The sequence below is a fragment of the Schistocerca gregaria genome, chromosome 4 (assembly GCF_023897955.1).
Source record: "Schistocerca gregaria isolate iqSchGreg1 chromosome 4, iqSchGreg1.2, whole genome shotgun sequence".
Lineage (NCBI taxonomy): Eukaryota > Metazoa > Arthropoda > Insecta > Orthoptera > Acrididae > Schistocerca > Schistocerca gregaria.
This window is the reverse complement of record NC_064923.1, coordinates 311,187,296-311,199,772: the sequence shown is the minus strand read 5'-3', so window position 1 is coordinate 311,199,772 and position 12,477 is coordinate 311,187,296.

Sequence of the window (12,477 nt, the reverse complement as noted above, 5' to 3'; positions counted from 1 at the left end):
AGGTCTCCTGTGAACCATGGCTGAAGCACAACAGGTAGATTTGCGGGAAGTTTTTTACACACTTCGCACTGCACACTGCTTACGAAGGTGCTAGCATACGGAGCAGGTTTCCAGTTATGCAACTGGCTCAAACACAGGCTCCAGTACGTTTTTCTGGACGGTGAGTGTTCTTTAGAGGCAAGGGTATCGTTAGGAGCGTTTCACGAAATTGCGAAAGTACCTCTCTCGTTCTCTACGCACATAAACTAGCAAACTAAAGCAGCAAATTGCAACTGTTTGCTGACTTAGAGTACAGGAATGTGTTGTCGTAGAGTGGTTGTAAGAGGGTACAGGATGACTTGGATAAAACTTACACTCGGTTTGATAATCGGCAGTTTGCTCTGAATACATGAACATGTAAGCTATTGCTGATGAATAGAAAAAACAGTCCTGCAGCGTCAGAATACAGTATTACTGGTGTTCGTCACGACGCATTTACATAGGCTAAAGCTATAGGCGTAACACGGCAAAGCGATATGAAATGGAACGAGCACATTATGTGAGTTATAGGGGCGATGAATTGTCAACTTCGGTTTACTGGGAGGATTTTAGGAAAATGTGGTTCTTCTATAAAAGATACCGCGCTTAACACACTTCTGCAACTCGTTCTTCAGTACTGCTCGAGTGTTTGGGATGACTACGAGGTCGGATTAAAGGAAGACTCCAAACCAAGACTACAAATGAAAATTTCAAAGTATATTTCAAAGTAGTGGTAACGCAGAAAACATCAGTGAATGCTGAATGACGCTTGGCAGTAGCGAACAACCTACAAACTTTCATATACTTTCCTCAGGTATGAAGTCGTGTATGTCACTGTGCAATAACGTGGGCTTTCGTTAGAATACTGGCTAGTAGTGTGAAAATTGTCTGTGAAAAGTGAAAGATTTATACTACTAGGTGTGAAAGAAGGTCTCGCTTTTAAGTCCTGAGTACTTTTCATTGAAATAGGTGAACATAGGAATAGCCCAAAGTGCGTGCATTGAGAAAGTAAGTTTGTCTCACGGAGAAAAGTGTCTAGAGAAGAGAGTTGATGGCTGCGGCGCAAAGGTAGAAAGCAGCCCTCCCGCCGTTTCGGTATTCCCTCATAGTTATCGTAGAGCATTCACGTGCCAAGAATTTACTGCAGAGAATCAAATACGAATACTTCATATTCTGGAGGTATCTCTTTCACGGCTTGTTGAGAAAGCTTACGCGCTCTATCTTCTCGTCTCACGAACGTGCCCTGTGCTATTTACACCCGAAATGAAGGACTCATCTGTGGAAAGAACAATGGAGCGGGAGGAATCTGGTCGGTGGATTGGAAAGGTACTGGGGCCACAAATAAAGTTTATCTAGACAACAGCTTTGAAACGTCCCCTTAGAAAAATTGTACACGATTGGTCTATATGAAACGTCCCCTTAGAAAAATTTATACAAGACTGTGCTTAAACTGACACACAATATTTTTAGCGCAACGTAATCTGACTTCCAAAAATCCCTACGAAAGAATGGCCCTGACTAACATTAACCTATACGTTTCACAAATCACTTACCTCACAAAAATTTTCATTACTCAAGTTTATCATGAGGTAAGTACATTGACTTCTGCAGAACTTAGCTTTCGGAGGACGATAACTACGACACTTCCACAGAGATTAGCTTACAACAAGAGGCACAGTTTAGCGCTACAGTGCACGTATTTGAGTGATTAATTTTGTACTTAAAACATTTATTTTTAAAGATATTTGAAATACAATGATACAAAGGTTTTCCGTGATACATTTCATTCCATTGCTGTAATCTGTAACACCTGAGGATATAATTACATTAATCCTCAGGGGGGTACACGCATACTTTGTGTACCATGTGTATGGCAAGCACAAGGAGCCCTAGCTATATGGTATTTGCTTATACAACTTTACACACCGGTACCATATTTCTCTAACACAGGATTACACAGCCATCTCATCATTTTACTGAGAGAGACAAATATTTATTTTACTACATCAGTGACAGATGTTTACGTAATTACACGGTTGGATGACTTCACACTTATGAAATTGTATTTTGTCTGTAATTTGTGAAATGTTCATATTTTTTTCGGAACCATTGTGATACTATGAGAGCTTTGAATGATGTATTTTGTATGGGATCATGATTTTTAAAGTACATTTGAGGCAGATGACACTTTTGACATGAGCAGAGAATTTTTTTTAGGTTTTGAAATTATTGGAGGAAGATACGACGATTTTGAGAGTTGACTGAGGTGTTATGATGTTATTATTACGATGACTATGTGTATTATGCTCCTGAGGTATGTTTATGATCAATAAGCTGATGCTATATGAGGAATTTGATTATGTTACTTATTTGTTATGATGAAAGATTGAAGAAGTATCGACGAATATGTATATGTGTAATAAGGTAAGGAATAATGAGTAGTGGTTAGGGACTCTGATTTGTGAAAAAGGATGTTGGAAACCGAGAATCGTACTTTAAGAGTTATGAAATGTGTGTATATGCGTGAATGTATCACTATGCTGGCGAAAATTTTTTGGACACTATTATATTTAAATGATTTTATTTCTACAGATTTGTAACGCAAATTCTCAACCTGTGAAAATATTTTTATATGAGACTGCCATTGTAGCGTTGGGCTGTTGGCTGTTAACAGCGCGTAGCGTTGCGCAGTTGGAGGTGAGTCGCCAGCAGTGGTGGACTTGGGGAGAGAGATGGCGGAGTTTTGAAATTTGTAAGACTGGATGCCATGAACTACCATATATATTTTGACTATTAAGGTAAATACACTGTCTGTTCTGTATTAAAATCTTTCATTTGCTAACTATGCCTGTCAGTAGTTAGTGCCTGCAGTAGTTTGAATCTTTTATTTAGCTGGCAGTAGTGGCGCTCACTGTATTGCAGTAGCTTGAGTAACGAAGATTTTTGTGAGGTAAGTGATTTGTGAAACGTATAGGCTATTGTTAGTCAGGGACATTCTTTCGCAGGGATTTTTGAAAGTCAGATTGCGTTGCGCTAAAAATATTGTGTGTCAGTTTAAGCACAGTCTTGTATAAATTTTTCTAAGGGGACGTTTCGTATAGACCAGTCGTGTACAATTTTTCTAAGGGGACGTTTCAGCTTCTTAAAAACAATCGAAATCCTTACGACGCGAAAAAGGCACCAAAAGGGTGGTTACAGTAGTCAAAAAATATTTTAATGTTCAAAAACCCTGACGCAGAAATTCTTAACGAGGAACAAAAATCAATAAAAACCGAGTAAAACGGCGTAATGGCAAATGAGAACTGATCAGCACAGCAAAGCAAAAAAAAAAAAGTACTCGAAATTTTGAATTGCCGCAGTACAATGACTTCCAAATCAAGACGAAGCGAAAATAACATAAGTAATCGGCAATACTGCTAAATAGTTAACCTCTTTATGGTATTGTTCATAGGCTAGAAATTTAAGAAAATCTAAAGACAGACTTACCAACTGCAAACTTTACTTAATACTCGATGTAAGGTATGTTTCACTGGTAAGCCAGAATAATTTAAGCTACGGGTACGTACAGTAACGAAGTAACATTTCAAAGGCTTATGCAAAATTACTTTTAGATCCTACAATGACGGCTTATGACCCATGTTGAAAAGAACGTAACTGCTGGAATGATGGACTGTACTTGTGTATTTCATCAAGCCGCCCACGCTGAACCCAAAACAAAATTTTTACGGTTACTACAAAGTTTTCATACACTGGACTCTAGTAAGAACGTGTGCAAGTTAACTGAAGTAAAGGCCACGCAGACATGATTTCAGATCGGTGAGGGTGATTTAAGGTTTGCCTGATATTCGCCTAAAGTGCAAGAAATGCATATACTGAGATCTACAGCACACTGGACAATCCGACAATAAGCATAACTTATATTAAAGAGTGTCTATAGGTGGCGTTTCTTAGATTTACTCACACAGTGAAAAGAAACCATTTTCATAAAACAACTTGCAATCGAGATAACTCAAAAAATTTAGGAAAGACAAAACTTCAACCTCACGGCGACAGGGGAGCAAACAATGGTAGCAGCCGACTTGGCAAGGACCAGCAAGCAGCAACGTAAATACAGACACCATATGTAATACCACAGAAGTGATAATTCGAAGAGGTAGTAAATGACAAGTAGTACAGACGATTTGACGTAACTACCTGGCCACTTCCCTTACCAAAACGTATACCCGCTAATAATCATATTGCAAAACTATTTTGTAAATGTCGCTGGAATCTTTGAGGCATATAATGAATCTCCTCACAAGCGGTTCATTAAATAACGAATAATCCATTCTGCAACAGAATTAAACATTGGTCTACTTAAATATAAGCTAATATGCTGGATTTATTTTGCCAAAACGTTAAAGAAATTGGATCGTCCCTAAGAACTAAATAATACTTGAATGAAATGTCAAAATGAGCGGAGGCGGACAACATTAAATTAACATTGTTTCCTTAAAATTTATGGCACTAAATAACAGAAATTAAACCACAAAGTAACTTACAGAAAACTCGCGAGCACGACAAATGAGATCACAGCAGGGATTTTACGGACTGAAGTTAAGGAAAGCTCCTCGAAGACACTCCAAGACGCCAACCCTTTTCAGAAACGTGGCGAGTAGCAAGAAACTAGGATGCAGTTACTGAGCACAAAATTAGTCCCATTTATCGAAAGACGTCATCATGGTTCACAATACGAGCAAGCTTGCTTCCTAGAGCGGTCGAGTAGACGCCATTTAAAAAACAAATTAGAGTGATGGTCCGAAAACACTCCATGTGGGGTCGCTGCCGCTCTCCAGCTGTGTTCAGCCAAAAAAGAGCGGCCGCAAGTCCCTGGTAAACGCACTTTCCAACCGTCAACGCTGCTATACAGTCCGTGACCCATAGCTAAACGAGCAAGGGCATACCTCCCGTCTGCCACTGCTTACACGCGCAAGGCTCCTTCTGGTCTCCCAGCAACGGGAGAGAAACAAATCCAGCCCATGTACAATCAATACTGGTGCCCGTGTGGGTCTGGCCTAGGGAAAACTATGCTAACGAACGATTAAATCGATAGGTCGTGTGGAGAACAAAAGTATTTAGGAACTTTGGGAGTGAACTCTGCCGCGTGGAGCGCGGGCAGAGCAGAGAGGATCTGGCTGAAGTGGGGCGGTGGAGCAGATGTGTTGTGTGACGCTCCCGCGAGTTGCCGCGCTTTCGGGGTTTGGCAGCATGTAATTGCGCTCGACTTGCGATGATAGTTTCTGACACGGTGTCGCGGACGGGAAGCATTAGCTGGCGCACATCAGGAGCCCGTTTCGCCTGGTGATCGTGTCGAGAAGAAGGCGCGCCAACATCCAGCTTCTGCAACAGCGGCGCCCGACAATGAGCGACTGTCACCACCTCCCCGATCGACGACTGCAAACCTTCAAACGACCAACAAGGAAGACTAAAAGCACGTAAAGTTTTAGAACTGTATGGCGGACCTCAGCTGTTAAATTTTCCTCACTAAATTATAGCAACGTAGCATGAACCTTTGTTGCTCATTGTCCCAATTGCATTACGAATCAGAGTCCCTTCCCTTTCCGGAATGAACCCGAGTGTCGTTGCAATTCAAACGCCAGCAGTAAAGTAATATCATTCCATTTCACTGCTTTAATTTCAAAGTTCATTTAAAGCATTCATAGCTGGCTACAATATTTAGACTACACAAGCACAAATTAAGAGTCCGAATTTTGTTACCATATTTTAGCTTACCTGTGACTGCATCTCAGCTTTGTACATACCAAATTTTACTATTGTTAATTGTTCAGAATCATTTAATTCAAGTTCAAAGTTAAATCTCTTATTTCTAAATTGCTTAAATTCAAGTAGTTTTTGAAATGATTGTTGAGGTAGCCCAGACTAAGCTTATTTTATTGAATTTCGTAGTGCTACAGAAACCAAGTTCACTATTAATTTCACTCACTAAAATTAACTTTCAATTTTCTGGTTTTATTAATTCTTTTGCTAAATTAAGTCAGAGCGAAGCTAAATTTATTACTTCTGCCAACATTCAATTTTCACACAGCACGTGTCAACCTTCAGTTGCCAAGCTTTTAGTGCTAATTATATGTGCATTAATCTTTCATTTTTCTCTGCCTCGTGATGGCTGGGCGTTGTGTGTTGTCATTAGGTTAGTTAGGTTTAAGTAGCTCTAACTTGTAGGGGACTGATAACCATCGATTATAAGTCCCATAGTGCTCAGAGCTATTTGATCCTTTTTTATTTTTTAATCTTTCATTTTCAGTTATTATAGTAGTTGTCCATAGGACTGGCGACCGTTATTTTCCCCAAATCTCAAATACCTAACTAACGCCAATTAATTGTTAACGTAACGACCACACATTTACTTTCTTTATTAATTTTACCCTTTCCTCAAAATTAATTTTTACCAATTTCACCTGCATTTTTCCTTTCATTTAGATGTAACGGTTTCCTCCCTCTTTACCGACAAATTAACTTCGGTGACGATTGCTTCTCCCAAATTTCCATTAGGTGCACGCGGTTTAATTTTTCACTGTCATTAAGGTCGATAAGTGAGGGTGAGGTTACATACTCATAAGGGTTTGATATATATGTGGTGTCAGTTGATTCGGACACGTCTGGAAGAACAGACGGTAGATATATGATTGAGGCAAGGTTGGCCTATGATCCCTTCAGCGTAGATTCACACCACTCCCGAAGTCTTACAGGAATCGTCGAAATACCGGTGTTGGTCTGGTGGGAAGTGCGCTAGGATAGTCTGTTCAGCTACGATGGGCACTGTCTTCGGATGACTGCGTGGTGACAGTGTCGGCCCAGTGAGAAAGAGACCTGGCTTCGAATTCCGGGCAGACATGAACTGCGAACTTTCCCCATTGACATAACTAATGCCCACTAGCAGCTAAATGTCATTATTTCCATTGTGTCATAAGGTTTTTAACCAACACATATGAACTAATCAGATTACTATCATGATGTATAATCTCATTGGTTAGCCTTCTGTGCAAATTAACCCTTCAATGCGATTCATTCTTCCCGAAGATAGATTTGCTTTAAATATACGCTCTAACAGTCGTGAACGTCCATTCCCTTTCATATTGGATATGATGAATTACTGTAAGTCAAGAATGCCTTCAGGGTGCCAAAGACACCATTATCAACAACTCACTGCATTTGAGCGAGGTCGCGTAATACGGCTACGAGAAGTTGATGTTCTTTCTGCGATATAACAGAAAGACTTGACAGGAATGTAGCCACTGCCCATGATTACTGGCACTAATGGTCACGAGAATGTAGGGTCGCAAGAAGAATGAAGTCCGACGGCCACGTGGCTCTAACGACAGGGGAATGCCCTCATTGCAGCCCACTCAGGTTTAGTGGTAAACTGGGGCAAAGGATAGACCGTCAAGAGCTACACAGTTCAAGAATGGAAATAGGGGGAAGGTATACTGAGCAGTGGAAAAAGCACAAAAATAGAAACAGTGAATGTTTAAGTACAAGATGTGCAACATCAAGCAAACTGCGAAGACTACGGTGTCGTGGGTGTGTGGTCATGTTGGACTCCGAAGCAGGTGACCAGCCTTCAAAACTCCCTCGTATCCTATTTCTTTTTCACAGAATTATGAAAATTTCGCCCGGTTTTTGAGGTTTCTGTTCTCCTTCATTAAGGAAGTGCCAAAAAACTAATATTTTTCTCTGTAGTCTTAACAGTTTTTACACTATATGTTTGTTACAGAATATGAGTCACGTGGTAAGAATATATTATCGTCGCAATTAAATGTGATGCACAATGAGATCAAGCGAGATCCCACATAGAACTTTCAAATAAATAAAATCAACAAATAAAAGGATGTGAACTGTGTTATAACAAACGAATTAGTCAAAACTTCCGTAACAGAACACCCGACACTTATCATGTCGTGCTTATATGGAAGAAATAGGAGTTACGTGCGTCTGCAGGTCCCTTCCTTATACCTCGCTGTTGAAAATGGACGACACACAACACAGACTAAAATTTCAGTACAGCCAACAGACACGGCCATGTCTGGACAGACAGTTCATAATTTTCTGAAAAAAGAAGTGTATGGGACACGAGGGATGTTTTCATTCGCAACCCGACGTCTGATAGGGACCATGACCCGTATCCATTCCCCAGGAACCCAGGAAAACCCAGGCAACAGTACAATAAAATCGACTTTTTGTAAAGTTTTTCCCTTAATACCAGGGTCAAGAGCAAGAAACCGAATCGTTGAGAGGAACACACGGCAAGACGTCAGACATAGTGAATCGACAGATAAATGGAACACCCAGCTCTATGGTGGCTTAAGGAAGACACTACAAAAATAATTGAGAAAAATTGTTTGTGTTTGGGATTGCGGACAACTGCACAGTGGCGTTTTTTTAAGGAAGAGCCAAAAATCAAAGATTTTTCTCGCCATCAGCAAACAAGAAGTGAACTGCGAGTCCAGTAACCCACTTCATGAGATTCGTCTTCGCTAGCGGGAAATATTCCGCATCCGAGAAGAGGAGCGGTTTAGTACATATCTGATGGGCAGTCATACGGGTAATTACTGCCAGCATCTGTTGCAATAATTTCCAGACACCTCTTACCGATCAGCGCACCAGGTGAAGCTCGTCCGTGTCCAAAATATCGCAGGCGACACACAACAGGGTGTCTGCGAGGTGAAGGCGTGACGGGCATATTTGCTTCCCATTGACGGTAAAGTAGTCTTCGTGGATGTAAATTGTTGGCAATATCGCAGTAGGGGTGTAGCTCAGTTCGAGGAAAGAGTGGCGGAAGTAAAAGAAGGGTGGAGGGACGTTCGAAAGCGGGATAGTTCCTCAGTGAGACTATGATGGAAGGGCTTCCAGCAATAGGAAGCTAAGACACATAGGAAAACGGCGCCACAGCACCATGTGAGAGTCAACGAAGAGGGATATCGCTCTGTCAGGGACAAGATATAGACCTAAACCGCCTCTGTACGGCTGGAGTGTAAGGGTCTCGTACCTCATCGTCAACACCAAACCGTGCCAATAATGTGAACCCAACGCCGCTACCATGAAGAGGGCACAGGCGGCGGTAGACGAAGTGTATGTGCCAAATGGGGGATACTTGACGCCAAATACACGTTTACGTGTTTTGTCGGTTGCAAAAAATCGAGTGCTCGTAAACGGTGAGAGCAGGAATCTATGCCGTTACGTAGACAGGAGTGACACCACCAGCAGTCGACCAATGGTGTAAACGCCCAGAAGATGGCCCTTACGTCGGGTTGAAACCGGATTTGCGGTATTGTAACAATAATAAATGCGATTAAGAATGTTCTTGAATTATTGATTAATCATACTAATCACTGCTTCTCTCCACAACCATGTTGTCCAAAAGGACTCAGTGATATTTGAACACGGACCTCCATCTTCGCAGTTGTATGTCGTGACCAGACAAGTACAGTGCCTTGGTTGTTAAACGTACTCCATGTAGCATATCTATAGCCTGAATCGTTCACTCTTTCTGTTTTGCTTCTTCTTTCACAGTTCAGTACCCCTTCTTCCTGGTTTCAAACTCGATCTGTTCAAAAATGGTTCAAATGGGTCTGCGCACTATGGGACTTAACTTCTGAGGTCGTCAGTCCCCTAGAACTTAGAACTACTTAAACCTAACTAACCTAAGGACATCACACACATCCATGCCCGAGGCAGGATTCGAACCAGCGACCGTAGCAGTCGCGCGGTTCCAGACTGTAGCGCCTAGAACCGCTCGGCCACTCCGGCCGGCACTCCATCTGTGTTCAGTTTTTGACGGGCTATCCACTGGGTAATCTTACCACTAAATCTGTGGAGTATGCGATGGGGCATTTCCCTTGTGACAGTGTGGATCATCATGTTTGGCGTATGGCTCTCGCGCATTGTACTGCATGTGCAGCAGCAATTTCAGCATGAGGTGGCATACAGTAATATAACTAACTGTTACAAACTGGTTACTTCAAGGACAAAACCGACCCAGACATTCAGTAGCGTGCATTTCAATGATCCTATATAATAACCAGTGGCGAATTCCGTGCTGTCAAGCGAGAGCTTACTGGAGGACAGGGAGGAGGTGTGTGGTGTTTCCTGCCGCGGTGCAGGGTACGCAAGAATCGTGATAGCCCGCCGCAGTGGTCTAGCGGTTCTAGGCGCTCAGTCCGGAGCCGCGCGACTGCTACAGTCGCAGGTTCGAATCCTGCCTCGGGCATGGATGTGTGTGATGTCCTTAGGTTAGTTAGGTTTAAGTAGTTCTAAGTTCTAGGGGACTGATGACCATAGCTGTTAAGTCCCATAGTGCTCAGAGCCATTTGAACCATTTTTGAATCGTGATATGTGACATTTGTGTAGAACAAGTAGGATGTACTTAAGTCAGAAGATCCCTTCCTTATACACCGCTGTTGAAACCGGACGTCAAACCACCACACAGACACAAATTTGAATACATTGAACAGACACGACAATGACTGAACTGACAGTACACAACTTTGCGAAAAATAATATTTGGTGCACGAGAGATTTCTTTTCTTTTTTTTTTCGCAACCTGGGGCCTGCTCACCATATCCCGTCTCGACGCCCCAGAAACCAAGGAAAGTGTAGGGAACATGGAATACAGTGCAGCAAAACGAACATTACTCATTTGTTTATTTATTAATATCATCGTGAAGACCAGGGAACCGACGCTGCAGGAGCAGTGAGCGCCAAGACGTCAGACGTACTCAGACTATCTACGCATATGGATATGGTATCTGTTCTTTAGGACATGTCCGAAATAACTGACAGAATTGATGACCTACAGCCGTCTAGAATGAAATTAGAATTATATGTTAATATCTTCAGCTGCTGACGAGCGTTGACATGTGAAAATGTTTCCCCCGACAGTGACCCGAACCCGGGATCTCCTGTTTTCATGGCAGACACTCTCTCCATCTGAGCCACCGAGGGCACAGAGGATAGTGCGACTGCAGGGATTTATCCCATGCACACTCCCCGTGAGAGCCACATTCTCACCTTATATGTCCATGCACTACATTCGCAGTGACCCTACCCAACACACTTATTATTGGTGGAAGACATTCTTACCAAGACGCTTAAGAGTTTGGGTAATGTGTGTGCATCCGCACAGAAGAAGAAGGTTATGGCCGGTCTTGTCAGAACTATATACTTATATGTATATGGTGTCTGTTCTTTCGGACATGTCCGAACTGCTTCTATTTTGCTCCTTTTTGACAGTTCACTACACCTCCCTCATGTTTTCATGCTTGATGTATGTTTAGTTTCTGCTGGGCTATCCGCTGGGGCATCTTACCACTAAATCTGAGGAGTTTTCAATAGGGAGTTTCCTTATGAGAGGGAAGAATATCATGTTTGGCGTGTTGCTCTCGCGAATCGTACTGCATCTGCAGCAGCATTTTGAGCAGCAGTTGGCACCACAGTGACACAACGAACTGTTACAAATCGGTTGCTTCAAGGACAGCTCCAAGCCAAACGTCCTGTTGCGTGCAAACCGCTGATTCCAAACCACAGCCATTCGCGACTTCCGTACTGGCAAGTGAGAACTCGTTGGAGGTCAGGTGGAGTTCTGTTGTGTTTTCTGATGAAAACTGTTTCTGCCTCGGTGTCGGTGATGGCCGAGTATTTATTTGAAGGTGGCCACTTAAGGGCATGCAACCAACCTGGCTGTGCACTAGACAGATTGATTCTACAACTCCAGGGGTTGTGGACGGGGATGTGAGTTGGTATGACAACAGCAGCGCTCTTGTAGTTAACCAATGCAGCTGGACTGCAAATTTGTACGTCAGTCTGGCGACTGGACCTGTTGAGCACCCATTCAGGAACAGAACTGCACGGGGTACTTTCCTATAGGATAACACTCGCCCACATCCTGCTGTTTTAAGCAAACATGCTCTACAGTGTTTCAACATGTTGCCTTGGTTTGCTCGTTGACCTGATCTCTCAATAGTCGATAACATATAGGACATCATCTGACAAGAGCTGTAGCATCACCCGCTACCACCATTAACCGTCCCTGTACTAACTGAGTAAGTGCAACAAGCATGGATCGTCAGCCCACAGACACCAAGCACCTGTACAACACATTGCATGCTCTTTTTCATAGATGCAGTCAATGTTCTGGTGACCACACCGGTTATTAATGTCCAGAATTCCACTTTTGCTTTGGCTTATCTCACTCTTGCATTGATCTTTTATCTTTCAATATGTTAATCACTTAAATGTGTTACCTAGACATACGTATTCCCGAAAATTCATTGCAGATTATTTATTTTTGTTGTTACAATTTTTTCCGCCAGTGCGTGTTACAGGAAGAAAATAAATGAATTTCAGTGTGGTGGTTCTCCCGGTGTGTTAGGTAATAAGGAAGCGTTCCAGTTGATTTGCGGT